The sequence below is a fragment of the Pongo abelii genome, chromosome 6 (genome assembly GCF_028885655.2).
Source record: "Pongo abelii isolate AG06213 chromosome 6, NHGRI_mPonAbe1-v2.0_pri, whole genome shotgun sequence".
NCBI lineage: Eukaryota > Metazoa > Chordata > Mammalia > Primates > Hominidae > Pongo > Pongo abelii.
Genome location: NC_071991.2, coordinates 102,797,396 through 102,806,195, shown reverse-complemented (window position 1 = coordinate 102,806,195; position 8,800 = coordinate 102,797,396). Strand labels below are relative to the sequence as shown.

Here is an 8,800-nt window from a genome sequence, read left to right as displayed (position 1 = left end):
CACCTCACCCAGCCTTGCATCAGATTTTTTTGAGATGGAGTTTCACTCTTGTTGCCCTGGCTGGAGTGCAATGGCGCGATCTCAGCTCACTGCAACCCCCACCTCCTGGGTTCAAGTGATTCTCCTGCCTCAGCCTCCCGAGTAGCTAGGATTACAGGTGCTCGCCACCATGCCCGGCTAATTTTTGTATTTTTAGTGGAGATGGGGTTTCACCATGTTGGCCAGGCTGGTCTCAAACTCCTGACCTCAGGCGCTCCACCCACCTCGGCCTCCCGAAGTGCTGGGATTACAGGCATGAGCCATCACACTTGGCTTTGCATCAGATTTTTTTTTAAAGGAAATAAAACATTACAGATAAAGCCTTTTCCTTACTGAGGTAGTTACATTTTTCCTACCTTTCACTATTAAAAATAGTACACAAATATTCTGCAGTGTGTGAAGGCTTCTCTAAGACCTATCACTAGAAATGGGAACTATTGGAATGTGAGATGTTCATGTTTTCCATTGTAACCTAGGTATTTCAAAATTGTTCAGCAAAATGCCTATAACAAGTTAGGTCTCCCACCAGCAATAAATAAGTTTTCCTCTTGCTCCATGTTGCCAATAACTTGATGTTTTTGGACTATTGCCAATCTGATAAGTTTGAAATTGTGTCTTTGATGCTTTAAAATTTATGTTACTCTGAATGCTATTTAGGTTGGTGGTCCTTTCCTGTATTTATTGGCCATTTGGTTTCCACTACCCTGTACTGCCTATTCATATCCTTTGCAAATTTTTCTGTTGTGGCGCTTTTTCCTGCTGAATTGACGTGCTCTTTATGTATTCTTGATATTAACCTCTTGACATTTATAGAGGTTGCAAATGTCTTCTCTCTGTTCCTGGCTTGCATTTTCACTTTGTGATTTTTGTCATATAAAAGTTCTTTATGGCTGGGGGTGGTGGCTCACGCCTGTGATCCCAACACTTTGGGAGGCCGAGGCAGGCGGACCACGAGGTCAAGAGATGGAGACCATCCTGGCCAACATGGTGAAACCCCGTCTCTACTAAAAATACAAAAATTAGCTGGGCATGGTGGTGTGTGCCTGTAGTCCCAGCTACTTGGGAGGCTGAGGCAGGAGAATCGCTTGAACCCAGGAGGCGGAGGTTGCAGTGAGCCGAGATCGTGACACTGCACTCCAGCCTGATAGCAGAGCAAGACTCTGTCTCCAAAAAAATATAAAATATAAAAACAAACTTTATTTTAATATTAATGTAAGTATCTTCTTCACCGTTGGTGCATTTTGATGTATTAGGAAATCCTCAATGTCATAAAGATACCAACCATTTTTCTTCTGAATATGGTTTTTCACTTTTTAGTCGTTAAGCAGTTTGGGATTATATTTTTGTACGTTCATGGTGTCTACCTCAATTTTTATAATTTTCAATACTCCTATCCAATTTTCATAGTACCACCTTTATTTAAAAGTTTATCTTGCCATGCACAGTGGCTCTCATCTGTAATCCCAGCACTTTGGGAGGCTGAGACAGGTGGATCACTTGAGGCCAGGGGTTTGATACCAGCCTAACCAACATGGGAAACCCCGTCTCTACTAAAAATACAAAAATTAGCCAGGTGTGGTGGTAGGCACCTGTAGTCCCGGCTACTCAGGAGGCTAAGGCAGAAGAATCGCTTGAACCTGGGAGGCGGAGGTTGCAGTGAGCTAAGATGGCACCACTGCACTCCAACCTGGGTGACAGAGCTCAAAAAAAAAAAAAAAAAAGGTTATTCACCTGTCATATATCAGATTTCCATATTATTTGTAGTTCTTTCTGTATGCTCTTTACTGCTACCATATCTAGCCCCACTCTTTATTAAATATAGCTTTACAGTAAGAATTACTCTGATAGGATAAGCACCAGAGCACCATCATTATTCAGGTTATTCACAATTGTCTTGGCTATCTTGAAGCCCTGTACTCTCCTATGAATTTTTGGATCAGCTTGTGAAGTTCCTAAAAACCTTCATAGGATTTCATTTGAAAAGAACTGCATTGAATTTATAAGATCAATTTGAGGAGAACGGTCATATTTATAATACCAATAAATACAAAGCCTTTTGTATTTTGTATTTATACCATGTATATATACATGGTATATATATATATACATGGTATTTATATATACCATGTATTTGTATATATATACATGGTATTTGTATATACCGTGTATTTTGAACATGGTATATCTCTCCATTTATATCTTTTATGCCCTTCAATAAAGTTTTGTAATTGTCAACATAAAGATTTAAGATTCACATCTGTCTTGTAGCTTTTGCGGCTCTTAGACAAAGTAACATATATTCTTCTCCCAAGCCCATATAATAAGTTGGAGTAGTGTTTTCCCTTATTCGATACTCTGAAATAATTGGAATTTTTCATTCCTTGAATATTTCATAGAACTCACCAGTAATACTATTGGGGCCTAGAATTCTCTGTGGGAAGATTATTTTTAAATTACTGATTGAGCCAGGTACCATGACTCACACCTGTAATCCCAACATTTTGGGAGGTTGAGGCAAGAGGATCACTTGAGGTTAGGGGCTCAAGGCCAGTCTGAGTAACAAAGCAAGACTCCGTCTCTACAGAAAAAAAAAAAAAAAAAAAAAGTCATTAGCCAGGCATGGTGGCACATGACTCTAGTCCTAGCTACTCAGGAGACTGAGGTGGGAGGATCACTCGAGCACAAAAGGTTGAAACTGCAGTGAGCTATGATCACGGCACTGCACACCAGCCTGGGTGACAAAGTGAGGCGCTGTCTCAAAAAAAAAAAAAAAAAATTACTGATTCAGTCTTGCTTTTGATTATAGAACTATTCAAGTTTTTTATTCTCCTTCATTCAGTTATATTTTACCAGGAATTTTTCCATTTTATCTTAATTTCCAAATTTATTAATATGAAGTTGATCATAGCCTGTTGATTACATTCCTAATGTCTACACCATCTGCATTTACGTTCCTTCTTTCATTCCTATTATTTTTGTGCCTTCCTTTTTTCCATCCATATTGTCAGAGGTTTGTCAGTTTGATCTCTTTTCAAATGATCAAGTCTGTCTTTATTGATCCTTGCTCTGTTTGTTTTATTTCTCTTAATTTCTACTGTTGTCATCATTAGCTCTTTTCTTCTACTTTCTTTGGGTCTGTTTTACTGCGTTTTTTCCTAACTCAAGATGGTACTTAGCTCATTATTTTTTTCATTGGCTTCAAGACTCTTCCTCTAATATACACATTTGAGATTTTAAATTTTCTACAAACTACTACTTTAGCTTTATCCCACAAGTTTTTGATACGCAGTATTTTGATCATAGTTCTAAATACATTCAAATTTCCCAAAATTCTTTGATGTACTAGTTATTTAGTAACTAGTTTCCAAACATATGGAATTTTCTTTTTTTTTTTATTGACTACTGAGGTAATCACATTGTGGTTTCTGCAATAATCAGCCCCTTGAAATTTGCTGAGACTTGCTTTCTGACCTAGTTGATGGTCAAAAGTTTTAACTTTTTCATGAGCTTAAAAATATGTATCTGTTGAGTGTGATGTACTATGTTTGCCTTGTATATCAGCTTATTCTATCCTTTAAATTTATATGTTAACCAAAGCACATGTAAAATAAGGAAACAGTATATTGAAAATGAAAAAAAAAAAAGATACATTAAGCAAAACAGGTTTACCTGTTTGGGATTTGCTCAGTTCTTGAATCTGTGGGTTTATGTCTTTTGCCAAATTTAAGGAGTTTTCAGCCATTATTTCTTCCAGTACCTTTTTGGCCCCACCCTACCCTATTTCTCTCTAAGACTCAAATGATGTGAAAGTTAGATTTTTTTGTTGTTGTTGTTATAGTAATACAGGTTTAACAGTCCATTTTATCTCTAGAAATTGGGTAATTTATTTTTTTCCCCCGCAGGCTAAAGCTAAGATTTTTTTTTTCTTTTTTTTTGAAACAGAGTCTCGCTCTGTTACCCAGGCTGGAGTGCTGCAGTGCAGTGGTGCAGTCTCGGCTCACTGCAACCTCCGCCTCCCAGGTTCAAACAGTTCTTATGTCTCAGCCTCCCAAGTAGCTCTAGGGACTGCAGGGACGCACCACCATGCGTGCCTCAGTAGTCAATAATTTTTGTATTTTTAGTAGAGAGGGGTTTCGCCGGGTTGGCCAGGCTGGTTTCAAACTCCTGGCCTCAAGTGACCTGCCCACCTCAGCCTCCCAAAGTGTTGGGATTACAGGTGTGAGCCAGCGTGCCTGGCCAAAATTGGATAATTTTTCTTCTCTCTCTTCCAATTTACTGAGCTGTCGTCTGTGTCTTCTGTTCTGCTGTTGAGACTATCCTTTGAATTTTGGGTTTTTGTATTTTTCATTTCTAAAATTTGGTTCTCCTTTTATTTACTGAGACTTTTTATTTGCTGAGACTGTTTTTTCATTTGCTTCAAGCCTGTTTATAATTGCTTGTTGGAGCATTTTTGTTTTGTTTTGTTTTGAGATGGAGTCTCACTCTGTCTCCAGGCTGGAGTGCAGTGGCACGATCTTGGCTCACTGCAACCTCCGTCTCCCAGGTTCAAGCAATTCTCCTGCCTCAGCCTCCCGAGTAGCTGGGACTACGGGTGCATGCCACCATGCCCAGCTAATTTTTGTATTTTTAGTAGAGACGGGGTTTCACCATGTTGACCAGGATGGTCTCAATCTCTTGACCTTGTGATCCACTTGCCTCAGTCTCCCAAAGTGCTGGGATTACAGGCGTGAGCCCATTGTTGGAGCATTTTTATATGACTGCTTCAGAAGCTTTATCAGATGATTCTAATATCTCTGTCATCTCAGTGTTGTTATCCACTGTCTTTTTTCCTTTGTTGGAGATCTAACTGGTTCTTGGTGTGAAGAGTGATTTTCGATAGGAACCTGAGCATTTTGGGTACTATGTTTTAAGACTCTGGGTCTTTCCTATGCCTTCTGTTTTGCAGGCTTTCTCTGACACCACTCCAGCAGAGAGAAAGAGGGAGGGCCACCTCATTAGAGCCTCCATGGGTGGAGGTGTTCATTTGGCCTTTGCTGGTGTGGGTGTGGGTGGAACCATAGTTTTTTCCTGTGGTGCTGGGCTAGGGTAGAGTAGTTATTGCCTAAAAGTTTTCTGTCTTGCTAGGTTGCCCTTTTCCTTGTCCTTTAGCTAGGAAGAGCCAACTTTTGTTGGGACTTTATTTTTTTTTTTTTTCTGTCTGCATTATTGCTGTTCACATGTTGCCAGTTTCTTCAGCTCCAAGTCTGGGATTTATAAGGCAAAAGGAAAATCCAGACAACTCACCACCATGTTGTTTCTTGGGTTCCAAGGTCCCTAGCCAGTCTCCCTTCATCTCCGCCTTTCGGAGACATCTTAGATTTGTTTTCTATTAAGTTTTTAGTTGCACTTAATAGGAAAAATAAGGAAAGTGCATCTAATCCAAACTTTGGGAAGCTGAAGTTGAAGCTCCCTTTTATTTTTTCAATTGCCAAACTACATTTTTAGTCAGCCAGGTGGAGGGAAGACTTAGTAGAGAAAATGCACTGTTACCTCAATCTCAGCCATTGTTTTCTTCCTTCTTATCACAATGGATCTGAAGTGTAGTAGCTGTAGGATCTGAAGTGTAGTAAGTTTGAGAGTGGGAGTAAAATCCACGCTAGTCCCAAAGGAGAAGTACATCTGGACTCTAAATTCAGTTTCCCCCCTCACTGTACCATGTTGCTTCTTATAATACATGTTTTTTGGTTGGGATTTTTTTTTTTTTTTTTTGAGACAGTCTCACTTTGTTGCCCAAGCTTGAGTGCAGTGGTGCGATCTCAGCTCACTGCAACCTCCGCCTCCCGGGTTCAAGCGATTCTTCTGCCTCAGCCTCCTGAGTAGCTGGGACTACAGGCACGTGCCATCATGCCTGGCTAATTTTTTGTATTTTTAGTAGAGATGGGGTTTCACCGTGTTAGCCAGAATGGTCTTGATCTCCTGACCTCATGATCTGCCCACCTCAGCCTCCCAAAGTGCTGGGATTTGGTTGGGATTTTTAAAAAAGATTCTATAAACTTATAAAGCAGTGAGGAATGCATTTGGTTGCAAATAACAGAAAATTTTGGTTTAAACAGAGGTTTATCTGTATCATACAGCTGTTTTAGTGAACTAAATATGGCCTGAGAAGACTCCTGTATTTGAGTCCTTGTGGATGAACTGTAACCTAGCTTAATAGGCAGACAAGATCAGAAACCTAACTTAGGAGTATGCGCCTGTAACAATCACTGAGTCTTGGCCAATCTCGGAGGCCATACTTCAACCACTCACATACTGCTGAGTGTTCAAACTGTGTCCAAATAAAGCAAATGCCAACCTGCAACCAAACCAGCTTTTCTGTACCTCACCTCCCTTTTTTTGTCTATAAATCTTCCACCACGTGGCTGCGCTGGAGTCTCCGTGAATCTGCTGTGATTCTGGGAGCTGCCCGATTTGCAAATCGTTCATTACTCATTAAACTCCTTTAAATTTAATTTGGCTGAAGTTTTTATTTTATCACAGCCAAATGCTTTACCTCTCCGAAAAAATTAATGAGTAAGCAAACCCCATGTATTTATACTACACACACTGTCAAACACCTCGGAGAGATTAAGTAAGATAAGGAGTGAGAATCAACCATTGCCTTTGACATTGTAGAGGTTATTGTCCTTGACAAGGGCTATTTCAGTGGAATTCTGGGAACAACAGTACTTCATTACAGTAGTCCAACAGAGTAATTTGTAGGTGAGAGAGTGAAAACTAGCAGGTATGGATGATTCTTTTGAGGTGTTCTGCTATAAAGGGGAGCAGAGAATTGGAATAGCTGAAAGAAGATGTGAGATCAAGGGATGCATTTTTGTGTACTTAAGACTTAAGCTATTACAGTATGTTTTTAACCTGAGAAGATTGATTCATTTTAAAATAGAAAAAAAAAATGCTGCTACAAGAAGGAGAGGCAGGGTGATTGCAGAGCCAACTCCTTAAGAAGGTGCCCAAGAGGAAAGCTTGATCATGTCGAGAGCACACACAATTCATTCATTGTATTGGTAGGGAAACACAGAAGTTTAAAGGAAGATTTGTTTGCAGATTGTATGGTGATTAGACTAAGGAAGTTCTCTCGCACTTGTTTTCTCAGTGAAATAAGCTAGTTCATCACCTAAGAATGAGTAGCGAGGCGGTGCAGACGTTTGATTGACGGGGAGGCCATATTCATAGAATGTGTAAAAATGAAATAACATTGTACTGAAGATCCTAGCCAACAGAACAGAACAAGAAGAAAAGTAAATATTAGAAAGCTAATATTAGAAAACTAAACTGTTGTCAGCACATACTATGTGTCCAGATAGAAAACCCAAAATAATCTACCACTAACCACTAGAATTAGTTTAGAAAGATACCCGAATAGCCCGGGCAAGGTGGCTCACATCTGTAATCCCAACACTTTGGGAGGCTGAGGCGGGCAGATCATGAGGTCAGGAGTTCGAGACCAGCCTGGGCAACATAGCGAAACTCTGTCTCTACTAAAAATACAAAAACATTAGCCGGGCCTGGTGGCGGGTGCCCATAATCCCAGCTACTTGGGAGGCTGAGGCAAGGAGAATCACTTGAACCTGGGAAGCGGAGGTTGCAGTGAGCCGAGATCACGCCACTGCACTCCAGCCTGGGCAACAGTGTGAGACTCTGTCTCAAAAAAAAAAAAAAAAGAAAGATACCTGAATACAAGATCAATATATAAAAACTGTTTTTATACAAGAACAACAGTTACAAAATATAACTTTAAAAATATATATCTAAAGTAAAAAAAAAAAAAAAGGAAGCTAGAGATAAAAATACAGTGTACAAAATTATTACTAAGAAAACTGTGAAACCCTCTTGTCTGATCTACAGATTCAATTGAATTCCAATCAAATTTCTAAAGTTTTGGGGAAATCTTAATAAGCTGATTCTAAAATTGTTATGGAAGAGCAAAAATAGCTCCCCAAATAGCCAAGGCACTCCTAGAGAAGGTGATAGAGGGATCTGCCTTACTAAATTGTGATACTTACTATGAAGCTATTGTATGATGTTGTGAAGGGGTTACATGGATTAGGCCTCACATAGTTGCGGGAACTGGTGAGGACGCCCATGGAAGGTGGTTGCCTCTGCATCTGGAGATGGATCTGAAGTCACAGTAGACCGGCAAGACCAGGAGTCAGGAAGCAAAGCTGAACATGAAATGAGAGAACAAACTAGAATCTGTGAGGGCAAGTTGGAACCCATGAGAACAAATGGGAACTCAAAAGGACAAACTGGAATGCACCATTTTCTACCTCGATCATACAGGTGAACCACAGAAGCAGCCTGTGCCCTTCACTGCAGAGCTATGTGTTTCTAGCTCAGGACTCAGACAGGACAAAGGCGATCCCACAGCAGCTGGAGGAGCAGCAGCCAGAGGAGCAGCAGCCGTGCCTGGCACCCCCCGCTGACCTTCACAGCCTACTGGCTGCCTCCCCTCTGCTACTTTCCAAGTCTGTTCTCTGCAGCCCACTGCCAATGGCGGGAGATGGGAATTTTGGGAAATGTAGTTATAGCTTAACTAAGTTACCACACTTTAAAATCACAATGAGGAACAGCAAAGGGGCCAGTGTGGCCAGACTGCAGTGAGTGTGGGGGAAAGTATATAGCAAGGGAGGAGGACTGCAGACGTATATTTTGAAAATACGCTACCTGGGCATTCACTTATTTGATTTCTTGTACATTTGTCTGGAAACAACCCTACCATGCATGG

The 8,800-nt window shown here is 40.5% G+C and overlaps 1 long non-coding RNA gene across 1 annotated transcript in view; it reads right to left on the bottom strand.

The window, feature by feature from the left end:
* Window positions 1–6,530: 6,530 nt before the first annotated feature.
* Window positions 6,531–8,800, bottom strand: part of LOC129060673 (uncharacterized) — a 47,127-nt gene continuing 44,857 nt past the window's right edge. The window contains exons 3-4 of the long non-coding RNA XR_008527565.2: window positions 8,079–8,237; window positions 6,531–7,284 (exon numbers count right to left, since the gene is read on the bottom strand). This is a non-coding gene — a long non-coding RNA (uncharacterized LOC129060673). The remainder of the gene's footprint in view (window positions 7,285–8,078; window positions 8,238–8,800) is intronic.